We start from the raw sequence: 14,564 nt of genomic DNA, 5'->3' as shown, positions 1-14,564 counted from the left end.
TTGCAGCGTGCCTTGCCAGATGGTACCATTTTTATGATGGTCTTTGGTATGACCCGACCGCAAGTAGAATTCGCGATCTCCCGATCGAGAGGCGGACACGCTAACCACTAGGCCAACTCACGGTATTCTGACACTGGATACTCCTTCCAAAATTTTTGATTAAACTCCTTCTTACAGAAAACTTCACAACTTCAATGAATATACATCTTTTTTTTGTTAAACAACACATTTTTAATTCATTTATTATTAGCCATAGGATATGTAGAGTGTTCTCTGTATACTGTAAGTTACTGTGAATAAATGACCAGATTAATATACTGTATTATTCTAATGTAATCATTTATGTTAGTCAGAACTGCTGTCAGAGATGCTGTTACTGAAAATTAATTCACACCTTCTGATTCAAGTATTTATCCACACTCTGGTATAAACTTCTGACTGGGTCATTGCTGATTCACAGCTCCAGGGTCTTGGGTTTGATCCTGAAATTGGATTACTGTCTGTGCAGAGTTATTGTCTGGACTGTGCATGTAAATGATCATGTACAGTTGTGGCAAGAAATTTACATACACTCATCATGGATATGAATGTCATGGCAATATTGGGCTTTCAATGATTTCTTTGAACTGTTCTTTTTCTGTGCAGAATGACTGTACAACATACATCTTTAATAGAAAGAAACAACAGTTTGGTTATTTGGTTCTAAAAAAAAGTTTAAAGTCCTTGCCATGCTATGCCCTGGTCTTCCTAGGCAGTCTCCCGTCCCAGTACTAACCAGGGGTGGGGTTCCCAAAAGCCTCTTAACGCTAAGAGCATCTTAACTAGGAGAGAGAGTGTTCATTGTGATGCTCGGTCTACCATTTAACGATGATCTTTGTGCTATGATGCTTTTGGGAAACCCACCCCAGACTGTTAAGGCACATTGGGTGGCGCTGATCTCCATTTCCATAGCCCTCGGCCTCTCGCTTATAGAGGGTTCCTGCATGACATCACCGTGCCGCGAGATTTCGGTAGTCGCCATATTGGAAGACCAAGTACACATCTATGCAAGTACATACATACATAAAACAAACTACACCTGAAATGTAGCCAGGGCCGGTTCTGCCCTAATCTGGACCCGGGTGCAACATCGCGCAAACCCCCCCCCCCAAAAAAACCCCCACACCAGTCTAAATCAGGACAACCAGTGTTCGAACTACGGGGTACTCGGGGGATCCGAGATCCCTTGAAACAGACATGAGATCCCTTGAAAACATGATTTGGGAAATGCTGGATGGTCTCTAAAATATTGGCAAAATGATGTTTATTGACATAGCAATCGTGTGTAACGGGAAGCATTTGCATATCCGAAGTGTTGTGTTTACATCAAAGATAAAATAAACCGATATGACAACGACTGCTGCTGCCAGGTTGGTTGTTGAGTAGCCTGACTGTTTTTTTTTCTTGCGTGTGGTATCATTGTTGACGCGAGGTTGTTTTTTGAACATGCCAATGCGGACACGATTTCCCCTGATGAGTTATGACTTCAGACGCGATGCGTGTGTGGAGGTGTGGAGTCCGCGTGATATGTGCGTAAGATAGGCTTCTCATGTGTTTGGAGATCCGCGCTCCGAGACAAGCACAAGCACCCCCTCCCCCCCAAGGGAAAAAAAGGGACCTCCGAAAATATCGGCATAGTTCGAACACTGAGGACAACCATCACATAACTATAACTATAAACATTTTATATCAACTATTTTAACTAAATGGGCTATAATAAATAAGCCTGCAGGCAGCCACGGCGGGCTGCCTCAGAAAAGTAACCATTTGTCCTACCTTAACTCGTTTTGCATTTTCTGACTCCTTTTTTGTATTTTCGACCCTCCGTTTATTTTCTTTCCTTTTCTGAAAACCCGATTTGTGTCCAGTCATTTTGTTCTGCTACCAACGAACTAACTCGTCAGGTCTCTCGAGTCCGCGATGAAGGGCAACAATTGATACATTTTTACAAACAACCAATAAACAGCCAATAGGGAGGTTGCAACGTTCAGGCTCTCCTTTGCTCACAGACACTCAGTAATGCACTTATTCTCTGTCTCCTGGCAGAAAGCTCCTTGGTTTGCTTGTGTCTCAATCACAGCTGGTATTCTGTAGAAAGACTTCTTTTCTCCTTTCCCATCAGCTTTGTTGGAACACCCTAACACAGCACAAAAGTTTACCATTGTAGGTTTATGATGAATCAAGTGCCTCGTGGGTTTAAATTCCGCGTGCTGCCGTTATTTCCCCCAATCACGAGTTTGTTGGTCTTCCAATATGGCGCAGGGTCTGTTTACTTCTGGTTTCCGGTGACGTCAGTGGGAAGGGTCTATAGAGAGCGTGCACGTGATGTCACGAGGTCACGTGATATTTGTTTATCTGCCATCTTGGACGGCATGGCCGCGCATAGAACTTAGATGAACCCATTCTAATTATCAAGTGTGTGGGAGTAGATCTTTCGAGAATGGTTATATCTTGTTCAGCATTCGGTTGTACCAATAGACATGGCCAAAAGGAGGGCCTGTCATTTTATAGATTCCCCGCAGACGAGGAGAGACGCGCAAAATGGGTGTCCGCTGTGCAAAGAGAAAACTGGAACCCCAGCTCTACCAGCCGAATTTGTAGTGAACACTTCATATCAGGTAGGTGTAATCTTCTAATTCAATACTCCTAGTACATCTGTTAAGTTGATTTTCGGATTGAATGATAACTGCATACTTAGAAACTAGACAGAACAGTGTTTGTGGCCGTCAGTCCGCTTGATCTCTAACGTTTAAAATGGCTATGCCTAGGCCTACTACCCTGGCCTAGTCTATGACAATGTTTTATCTTTTTGGCTCTTATGCCTTTGAAAGGCCAATCCATAGTAGGGATAGCGAAAACTAAAAAAAATCTTGACCGACCACCGAGCCTCATTAGCCAGTTAAAGTCGGTTAACCTATGAGTTTAAACAGGAATGCAAACAGCGCGCCTTTTGGCTGATGCCGACTTTTTCACGGCTGAATTGTGCAGATCCGATTTTTTTTTAGGGGGGGCATTGGAGTGTCTGAATAATTTCATCAGAGTAAATTCTGTATTAAAATTACTAAATAAGCAAATGCCGTTACAGTCCATGAAACAGGAAGTATGAGAAGAAAACAGTAAATCAGAAAGCTGCACACGTTTTCGCGGAAGCTGCGCAAATGTGCGCAGCTTTCTGATTTACTGTTTTCTTCTCATATCTGGAACTGAGTTTCGATTTCGAACATTCTTACGATAAAACGTCCTGCATAGTCTCTTTATGATAAACATCTTAATGCCACTTACCCGTGAGGTTATCAAGTAGACATTCTTCTTCGGAACCTTCCAGAGGTATAGTTGGGATACCCATCCCACAACAAAATATTTATAAGCTTCCAGGCTCTTGTAAGCTTTGAGGGGCTTGCCAGTGTAACACAATTCACGATTAACAAGAAAATTGTAAATGTCGTGGTAGGCCAGATCGGGCAAATCGCCGGCACCGCAGCTCCGAATTTCCCTGAACAAGGATTGTTACAAGTTGTACGGATCTGCAATCCCCAACCTGGAACACTTTTCCATGTAACGCTGCCTCACGTCGCCTTCAAGATGCTGAACAAACTTAGACAAGTTATTGCGCGATGTAGATGGGGTATTTTCCGAATTTTCTTGGGGATTACTCCCTGGATCCATTACGCTCGTGCAAGGTAAACAATCCTGATGCCATCCAATATGGCGGAGTACACACGTGCGGGTCACGTGACTGTACATCCTCTATACAGCTAAGGTTACAGTGGGGGGCTAGTCCTCTGGTAACAGTGAGAGTTTAACTCCCCACTCTCATCTGTATTGCAGCGTGCCTTGCCAGACAGCAGTACGTACCATTTTTATGATGATCTTTGGTATGACCCAACTGCAAGTAGAACTCACAATCTCCTGATCGAGAGGCGGACATGCTAAACACTAGGCCAGTTCATTGGTGTTATTCGGTTTACAAGTTTTAATTTATTTTGGGGTTTCTGAACTCAACATATGGTCAAAATTATACATACAGGGTCGAAAATATGCATATAGTACACCTAATATTTGATTAAATGTCCCTTAGCAAGTCTGATCACCTTGACCAGACATTTTTGGTAGCCATCAAGAGGAGTATTTGACCAATCCTTTTGCCAGAATTGGTCGAGTTCAATGAATTTTGTTGGTTTCCTGGGACAGACCTGACTTTTAAGCACAGTTCATGCATTTTCAATAGGGTTCAGGTCCAAGAGCTTAATATTAGCTTGCTTTATTCATGCCACAACCAGCTTTGATGTGTTTGGTGTCATTGTCCTGTTGGAACACCCGATTGTGTCCAGGTTTCAGCCAGTTAACTGATGGGTTGAGGTTATACTGAGGAATTCTGTGGTAGTCCTCCTTCTTCATTATTCTAGCCACTTTGTTTAATCATGTTTCACTGTTTCTTAACAGTTGGTACAGCGTTCTTGGGGATGAATGCCTCACCTTTACTCCTCCAAACATACCTCTGGTCATTGTGGTCAAATAAGCCAATCTTTGTCTTATCTGACCTAAACTTTCCTCCAGCAGGCTTTTTCTTTGTCCATGTGGTCAGCTGTAAACTTTAGTCGAGTTTGAAGGTGTTGATTTTGGAGAAGGGGCTTCTTTCTTGAATGGCAACATCTCCGTCCATGGTGATGTAAAACTTGAGTGTTGTCAGTGACACTGGTGTTCCATCAGCTTCCAGTTCATGGCAGGCCTATGCCTTGGTGGTTCCTGGGTTGTTCCTGATCATCTGAACCAATTTCCTGAGGGTGACAGTTTGGGTCTTCTGGTGTTCCATCAGCTTCCAGTTCATGGCAGGCCTGTGCCTTGGTGGTTTCTGGGTTGTTCCTGATCATCCGAACCAATTTCCTGAGGGTGACAGTTTGGGTCTTCTTCCAGACCTTGGCTATACCTCCCAATAACTTGTTCTTGTCAAACAAACCCTTTTTATATTGGTACAGAGAAGTTCCCAGTTGTAGTTAACCATGATCACTAACAGGAAGTTAAGAGATAAAGTGTTTTGGAACTTTCAGCACCTTCTTCTTTTTCCCCATGCTATAAGGGCACCACTGATGACATTTTAACAGTCCATCACTGATGTGTCTAGGTCATTTAAACTTGGCGGAGCCCATCCCTCTCCAAGCTTGATCAATGGACGATTTAGAGTAGCCAGTTAGCCTAACTACATGTCTTTGGACTGTGGGGGAAAACCGAAGCACCTGGAAGAAACCCACGCAGACATGGGGAGAACATGCAGACTCCACACAGAAAGGGCCCCATCAGCTGTGAGGTTCAAACCCGGAACCTTCTTGCTGTGAGGCAACAGTGCTAACCACTGCAGCACCATGCCATCCACTTTCAGCACCACCGAATTAATAATCTAAGTGGGTGTATGTATATATTTGACAGTGCATGTATAATTTTGATCCTGTATTGATTTCAGAAACCCCAAAATAAGTTAAAACTGGTGCACCAAATTCTTTTTTTTCTATTAAAGATGTACAGTACCAGTCAAAAATTTGGACACACCTTCTAATTCAGTGGTTTTTCTTTATTTTTATTAACTAAGTCACTTCGTGTCTTAAAGTAATGATGGATGTTATTTCTCTTTACTTAGTTGAGCGGTTCTTGATATAATATGGATTACTACAGTTGTGGAATATGGCTGTTTACTGTATTTTTATTATTTACTGTTTGGTCTCAAATGCGTTAAGAAGGCAAGATATTCCACTAATTAACTTTTGACGAGGCACAGCTGTTAATTGAAAAGCACATAGTCCACAATTGTTCACAAGACAAGTCTATTAGTTAACTTGCTAATATGCTCAGTGTTTTTGATACATCGATCTTTACGTAGTGGAACCTGGACAGTACACCTGTAATCATGACTGCTGTGGAATGCAGTAAACAACACCTGGATGTCGCTATGATATGTAGAGCAATGCTTCTTGCAGAGATGCATACGGGATTCATCTAAAACTACGTTTCTTACAAAATACACAGTGGTGCCCCCCGTCTTTCAAAGGTAAAAGAAAAATCAAAATAAGGTTTTATATTTTGGGCTTTCACTGCATCTTATCTGCATTTAACAAGCATTTTAAAGAGGATTATTTGTGATTTTTCTTTGAAAGTGGAATAACAGCATGACTAGTGGTCTCACACACACACACACACACACACAAAAAGAAATAAAATAAACAAACAAACAAAAAAATATATATATATATGCGCGCGGCACGGTGGTGTAGTGGTTAGCGCTGTCGCCTCACAGCAAGAAGGTCCTGGGTTCGAGCCCCGGGGCCGGCGAGGGCCTTTCTGTGCGGAGTTTGCATGTTCTCCCCGTGGGTTTCCTCCGGGTGCTCCGGTTTCCCCCACAGTCCAAAGACATGCAGGTTAGGTTAACTGGTGACTCTAAATTGACCGTAGGTGTGAATGTGAGTGTGAATGGTTGTCTGTGTCTATGTGTCAGCCCTGTGATGACCTGGCGACTTGTCCAGGGTGTACCCCACCTTTCGCCCGTAGTCAGCTGGGATAGGCTCCAGCTTGCCTGCGACCCTGTAGAAGGATAAAGCGGCTAGAGATAATGAGATGAGATATATATATATATATATATATGGGCGGCACGGTGGTGTAGTGGTTAGCACTGGCGCCTCACAGCAAGAAGGTCCTGGGTTCGAGCCCCGTGGCTGGCGAGGGCCTTTCTGTGTGGAGTTTGCATGTTCTCCCCGTGTCCGCGTGGGTTTCCTCCAGGTGCTCTGGTTTCCCCCACAGTCCAAAGACATGCAGGTTAGGTTAACTGGTGACTCTAAATTGACCGTAGGTGTTAATGTGAGTGTGAATGGTTGTCTGTGTCTATGTGTCAGCCCTGTGATGACCTGGCGACTTGTCCAGGGTGTACCCCGCCTTTCGCCCGTAGTCAGCTGGGATAGGCTCCAGCTTGCCTGCGACCCTGTAGAACAGGATAAAGCAGCTAGAGATAATGAGATGAGATATATATATATATATATATATATAAGAATGATATAAAGCGTAAGGCTGTGGGCTAACTGAAACAAGCCCAGTGCTGTAGGTTCATGCAGCCAATCAGTGGCAGCTGTGTCATGTGACTACTAGTGTGACACACCCACCTAGTTTTCAGCTCCACTGGGATAATATTTTCTAGACAACTATGGTGATGTTTCCATAATCCATCACCAGTAGGCATGTTACAGACTCAGTCACAGGTGTAAGGAATGTGAACGAAGTGGACTATTTACTTTGTCATTTTTTTTTCCCCATGAAAATATGTTTGGAGGAGGAACTGAATGTTGATAGACAGAGCAAATAATATTTAATCAAAGTACAAATTACATAAAAGGACAGATGACAAAACCATAAGTTTAGTGGGGTTTTTTTTTAAAACAAAACTATTCTGTATACTCTGTTATTGAGATGAAACGCAGTTCAGATTCAAATGCCAAAAGTTATATACAAACTTCCATATTATATATTAGTGATGTACAGTACTGTGCAAGTCTTAGGTACCCTATTTTTTCATACAAACTTTGTTATAGATTTCTATTTTATGACTTCTACATTATTGAGTTGGTACAAAAACAATTTCTGAGTCCAAACGTTCGTTTTCCAGCACAAAATTAAATGTTACAGAAAAAAAAATTGTATCTGAGCAGTATATTCCATAAGAGAGCACTTTTCAGATTAAAAAAGAAAACATAATGAAGGCTACTGGATTTTGGTGCAAAATTAAGACGCAAGTGTGACAATCAAAGTGTCCAGAAGAACTGTGGCTGGTTCTGTAAGATGCTCAGTAAAACCTACAGCTCATTTCCTTATAAAATGGCACTCACTGTACCTCAGACTACTATTTTTTTAACCAAAGGGTCGTCTCACATCAAATATTGATTTTGTTTTATTTATTATGGCTTACTGCTGTTTATAGTATTTATTTTAATGTTGAACTGTTTCATTTCATTATTTTTAAGCCATTTTTGGTCTACAGCATTTCTTTACATGTGCCTAAGATTTTTGGACAGCACTGTTTATTATTCATTGTGCCCGCCAGCCGCCACTGCCGATACGTTTTATATGAAACTTTTGTATGTAATGCATTACATTAGAAATCCTGTCACACTGACTTCCTTTTTAATATGAGTGCAGCTTGGTATTGCTTTTTACTTCCAGGTCTTACTGGTATGGCTTTGAAGTAGGAGGGGTTTCCCTGTAGATTCCTCTATCAATACTGTACCACTTTCAAAATGTGAAAAGGGTCATTTGGAAAGTTTATCTCCTGCACATACAAATCAAACAAACTCAAATCCAAGCTCAAACTGCAATGCATGTGTGCACAAGAAATACATGTACACTGCAAAAAACTGAAAACTGAATTTGAGGAGAAAATTCCTTAACCCCTTCAATGCCCTTGGATGAGTCACGTACGTCATGAAATCTTTTACCGCTGTGCCTTATGACGTATGCTACTTGTCATAAACACCGCCTTTTATGTAGCTTACATGGCACACTACTTTTTCTTCACAGCAGCACATTACTGTGAGTTGGCCTAGTGGTTAGCGTGTCTGCCTCTCAATTAGGAAATCATGAGTTCTAGTCACAGTTGGGTCATACCAGGGCTTTTCAAAGTGTGGGGTGTGCCTCCCCTAGGGTGTGCCAGAGTTCTTCGGGGGGTGCAAAGTGAAGAAAAATAAATCAGAATAAGTTACTATTGTGGACATTTAGTGAACTTCAGCTAGCCTTTGCCAGAGACAAAATGGATTGATTTTTAGTACCTAAAGCTACAGTGAGTGAGGAGACAGAGTCTGGGCCAAGCAAAAAAAGAAGGAAGTATGACCACGATTATTTAAAGTTTGGATTTTCATGGACTGGATCTGAAGATGCTCCACTGCCACAGTGTGTTGTCTGCCAAGAGGTGCTAGCTAACAATGCTATGAGATGTTTTTTTAATCTTTATTGGATAGGACAGTGTAGAGACAGGAAATGAGTGAGAGAGAGGGAGGGATCGGGAAATGACCTCGGGTTGGAATCGAACCCAGGTCCCCAGATTTATGGTATGGCACCTTATCCACCTGAGCCACAACGCCCCCAAAGCAAGATGTTTTAAAAAAAAAAACAACAACACAGATGTTTAAAACATGTAAAAGAAAAAAAGGGGTTTCAAAAAGCACAGATGTTTAAAATGTGTAAAAAAAGATGTTTTCAAAAAGCACAGATGTTTAAAATGTGTAAAAGAAAAAAAAAATGTGTACAACAACCATTTTTTTAAATACGAATGGAACATTGTATGGAAAATTGTAAGGGGGGGGGCGCTGTTGTTTATTTGCTCTCTGGGGGGGGGCTGATTCTCCCACACTTTGAAAACCCCTGGGTCATACCAAAGACCATCATAAAAATGGTACCTACTTGGAATACATGGACATGGTGTACTTTGTGTTTTCAAGTACTAGTAATTCATGTTTATGGACAGGTTCTCATTGACAAGACCCAATGTTTTTGATTACTAAAGTTTTTTTTTACTCTAAAACAGTGTTTTTTTGTGATTTTTCTATACAAATTTTAAAAATATAAAGTTCTGAACAAGTTAGAGAAAGATTATCAAAATAACCCAATTTTGGCCTATTTTTGTTCTATATGCCCAGCACATTACAATTAATTATGGGTGGCAGCCAAGGGGTTAATGCTCGTGAAATTGTCTTGCTGCATGGACAGATAATTTTACTTGACAAGACATCTTAGAATAAGTTGGTTACAATCTAGAACTAGTTTTAATAATCTCAGATTTGGTGTCTTGTATTCTTCTACACTGCAAAAATGATATCTTAATAAGTTAGAATGTCTTGAATATAGTTGAAACGATCTAGCATTTCCTATTAGAAGAACACAAGACACCAACTCTGAGATTATTAAAACTAGTTCTAGATTGTAACCAATTTATTCCAAGATGTCTTGTCAAGTAAAATTATCTGTCCATGCAGCAAGATAATTTCAAGAGTATTCAGGAATTTTCTCCTCAAATTCAGTTTTCATTTTTTTGCAGTGCAAGGACAAGGAATCTTGCTCAGATTAAAGTATAGTTTTTAGGATGTTTTGCAGTAAAGTAACACCATAACTACAACCACGATTCCAAAAAAGTTGGGACAAAGTATAAATTGTCAATAAAAACGGAATGCAATAATTTACAAATCTCAAAAACTGATATTGTATTCACAATAGAACATAGACAACATATCAAATGTCAAAAGTGAGACATTTTGAAATTTCATGCCAAATATTGGCTTATTTGAAATTTCATGACAGCAACACATCTCAAAAAAGTTGGGACAGGGGCAATAAGAGGCTGGAAAAGTTAAAGGTACAAAAAAGGAACAGCTGGAGGACCAAATTGCAACTCATTAGGTCAATTGGCAATAGGTCATTAACATGACTGGGTATAAAAAGAGCATCTTGGAGTGGCAGCAGCTCTCAGAAGTAAAGATGGGAAGAGGATCACCAATCCCCCTAATTCTGCGCTGACAAATAGTGGAGCAATATCAGAAAGGAGTTCGAGAGTGTAAAATTGCAAAGAGTTTGAACATATCATCATCTACAGTGCATAATATCATCAAAAGATTCAGAGAATCTGGAAGAATCTCTGTGCGTAAGGGTCAAGGCCAGAAAACCATACTGGGTGCCCGTGATCTTCAGGTCCTTAGACGGCACTGCATCACATACAGGCATGCTTCTGTATTGGAAATCACAAAATGGGCTCAGGAATATTTCCAGAGAACATTATCTGTGAACACAATTCACCGTGCCATCTGCCGTTGCCAACTAAAACTCTATAGTTCAAAGAAGAAACTGTATCTAAACATGATCCAGAAGTGCAGACGTCTTCTCTGGGCCAAGGCTCATTTAAAATGGACTGTGGCAAAGTGGAAAACTGTTCTGTGGTCAGACAAATCAAAATTTGAAGTTCTTTATGGAAATCAGGGACGCCGTGTCATTCGGACTAAAGAGGAGAAGGACGACCCAAGTTGTTATCAGCGCTCAGTTCAGAAGCCTGCATCTCTGATGGTATGGGGTTGCATTAGTGCATGTGGCATGGGCAGCTTACACATCTGGAAAGACACCATCAATGCTGAAAGGTATATCCAGGTTCTAGAGCAACATATGCTCCCATCCAGACAACGTCTCTTCAGGGAAGACCTTGCATTTTCCAACATGACAATGCCAAACCACATACTGCATCAAGTACAGCATCATGACTGTGTAGAAGAAGGGTCCGGGTACTGAACTGGCCAGCCTGCAGTCCAGATCTTTCACCCATAGAAAACATTTGGCGCATCATAAAATGGAAGATACGACAAAAAAGACCTAAGACAGTTGAGCAACTAGAATCCTACATTAGACAAGAATGGGTTAACATTCCTATCCCTAAACTTGAGCAACTTGTCTCCTCAGTCCCCAGACATTTACAGACTGTTGTAAACAGAAAAGGGGATGTCTCACAGTGGTAAACATGGCCTTGTCCCAACTTTTTTGAGATGTGTTGTTGTCATGAAATTTAAAATCACCTAATTTTTCTCTTTAAATGATACATTTTCTCAGTTTAAACATTTGATATGTCATCTATGTTCTATTCTGAATAAAATATGGAATTTTGAAACTTCCATATCATTGCATTCTGTTTTTATTTACAGTTTGTACTTTGTCCCAACTTTTTTGGAATCGGGGTTGTATTTGCTTTGTTCATATGCTCTGGTGCCAGGGATTCTGTGTGATAAGGCCTACAGGGATCTTCTCCCTGGATGAGAGAGAGAGAGAGAGAGAGAGAGAGAGAGAGAGAGAGAATGAATGTGTCTACATATTTGATAGGCTGTAATGATTGGGAAGATGGTATGAACAGGTGTGTATGTGTGTGTATGTGTGTGTGAGAGAGAGAGAGAGAGAGAGCTTACACTTCTCCATATGTGGCCAGGTGCTGTTTCTGACCCCACCTGTCCCCATGGCACTACCATAATCAATTTAACAGGACAGATTAATATTCAAATGATGATTGCTTATGGATTAAAGCTAATCTCTTAATGCCAGTGACCTCATCATGCTGCTGGAGAATCATATTTTTGCAAGGTGTTGCTGGGTGCTGTGTATGTGCATGTGTATGTGTGATTGCATCATTCGCTGTGTACCTGCTGATTTCCTGTCATTTATTAATTGTACTTTTATTTTATCAGGGATTTTGGTTGTCACATCATCTATGTGTGTGTGCGTGTGTGTGTATGCAGTACATACATGCAGATGCAGTTTTCTTAGCATACCTCTATTGCTAAATCTATAGCAGGGGCCAAGCGTGATTCATTTGGATTTTAAGAGCGTGTGTGATTGAGAGTAAAAGCTGAAGGGGTGGTGGTGGTGGTGGTGGGGGTGTTTCTCTTCGAGGCATTATCAAATGTTTCTCTTCCACAAATCCAGCCCGCCTTTCAATATGGAGTGGAAAAATGGCTGTGTTCAAAATCTCACCCTGCCTTTTGGAATTAGTCAAAAGACCATTTTTAGTAATAAATTATGCATTGAAACAAAAGGCCTCTTTTTTTGTTCTCCTTACGCCGTGGAACGCCTTTAAAAATCTTTAAAATTGTCCATTCAACTCAAACTTACTGAGTGTAGCAAAAAATGTCAAAGGCATAAAGTCGGCGAAGATTGAATAAAATAATGCGAGGAGACAGATTAGTCATGCAGAGAGCCCACACGGTCTTTCAGCGAAGCACAATACCACTTTTTATAAGCGCTCTATCTGCACAAAGGCGCCGTTCAATATATCGAGGATGATACATGGTCCGACTTGTAATCTCCCTTTGATTCCTCGCACTCATTCATCCAGGAACCTTTTCAGGACTGGAACTGATGAGCTATGGGCTCCTCGGGTGCTTCGCACACATGGCACTGCTTTTAAGAGTTCATTACAGGGGGAAATAGAGGCCAGGTGAGGTGTGTGTCCCTTAGTGTGCGTGTCCCTTAGTGTCCCTTAAACTGATTGCGGGGTCAAATGGTTTGATGTTGACCTGGAAAATGAGGATGTATAAGTGGGATTCTGGAAAAAAAAATGTAGGCGTTCAGACAATTTGAATTTCCCTGTAATCAGAGGGAAGATAAATAGAATCTATAGAACAACCGTTTATGATACAGATCCTGAAATCCATCAAAGTCAATCCTACCTACTGTAAATGTATGTATTATATTTTATCAGTGTAATAGCTTTGTGATTAAAATATGTTTAATGTTCTCATATTGTTTTCATATAGTCCTTTATATCTGAAACATTACTGTCTTTGGTGTATTCTCATGATTTAAACCTCCTTTTAAACGAACAGTGAGATTAATTAATATTTAAGAATAAAACGTCTGATAACAATAGCGTGTCTCAGTTTCAGACAGTCGGTAACGGCTCGTTAGGAGTCGTATTGTTGATTTTAACCCTTAAAGTCCTGGCTTATTACACAGTTACAGTATTCATCTTAAAGCATATTATTCAGTAATTAGTATGAATTATTTAGTATCTACAGTCAAACTCATAGGAGGGATATGTAATTAAGGGAGTAAGGACTGTTAATCTGGATGGCTCTGAGAAGTTTAAGTGATTAACTGTAAGAATGTAGGTGGATTCTGTGACGATCTTCCACGAGCAACAGCTATCATGTAAATAAGTCATGAAAAATAAGTCCTGAAAAATGGTCTGTGGGACCCTGACGGTGATGGAACATTAGGTAGCATTAGCATTATGTCGGCTTGGTATTGATGCGTTGGTACATGCGATTGTGCAGGGGATTGTGAGTAGTCTTCATAGAGATATTTTTCATGGAGACACTGCTTTTGGTTAAAGGTGGAACGACTCGACATGACACTGAGGAGCTAAAAAATCAATCAACACAGTGTGTGTAGGACACTGGAGCACAGAGGGATTTCACACATGACCAGGTCTGATGTGAACATGTCAGAGAGGAGACTGACAGACAGACATATCGATTCATTCCATATGAGATGTGTGTGTGTGTGAGGCAGAGTGTATGATCCAGCTCTGTATATGAGTGCATGGTTTATGTATAGATGTGTGTGTGTGTGTGTGTGTGTGTGTGTGTGTGTGTGTGTGTGTGTGTGTGTGTGTGTCTCATGGCTGATAGAGTTGGGGGAGGAGTGAATCAGTTTCCCTGGGAGATAGTAGGCTGCATTACTGACGCGTTTGTGCACCACTTAACCTAATCTAGCATATGATTATGAGACTCAGTCAGGGGCGCCTCCCTCACACGCCTCAATGCCAGCCTCTCTGCCTGCCGGGTGTGGCACATACAGACTCTCTCTCTCTCTCTCTCTCTCTCTCACACACACACACACACACTTTTCCTAAAAATAAACAGTGCCTCCTTGGTAACTGCCGGTGTCTGTGAGCCTACCTGAGCGCAGTGAATGATGTGCACTAAATATTATGACTTCCTCGTGTCCTGGGATAATTGATTCTCCCTTCT

This window comes from Neoarius graeffei, chromosome 27 (assembly GCF_027579695.1).
Source record: "Neoarius graeffei isolate fNeoGra1 chromosome 27, fNeoGra1.pri, whole genome shotgun sequence".
Lineage (NCBI taxonomy): Eukaryota > Metazoa > Chordata > Actinopteri > Siluriformes > Ariidae > Neoarius > Neoarius graeffei.
This window is presented reverse-complemented; position numbering follows the sequence as displayed.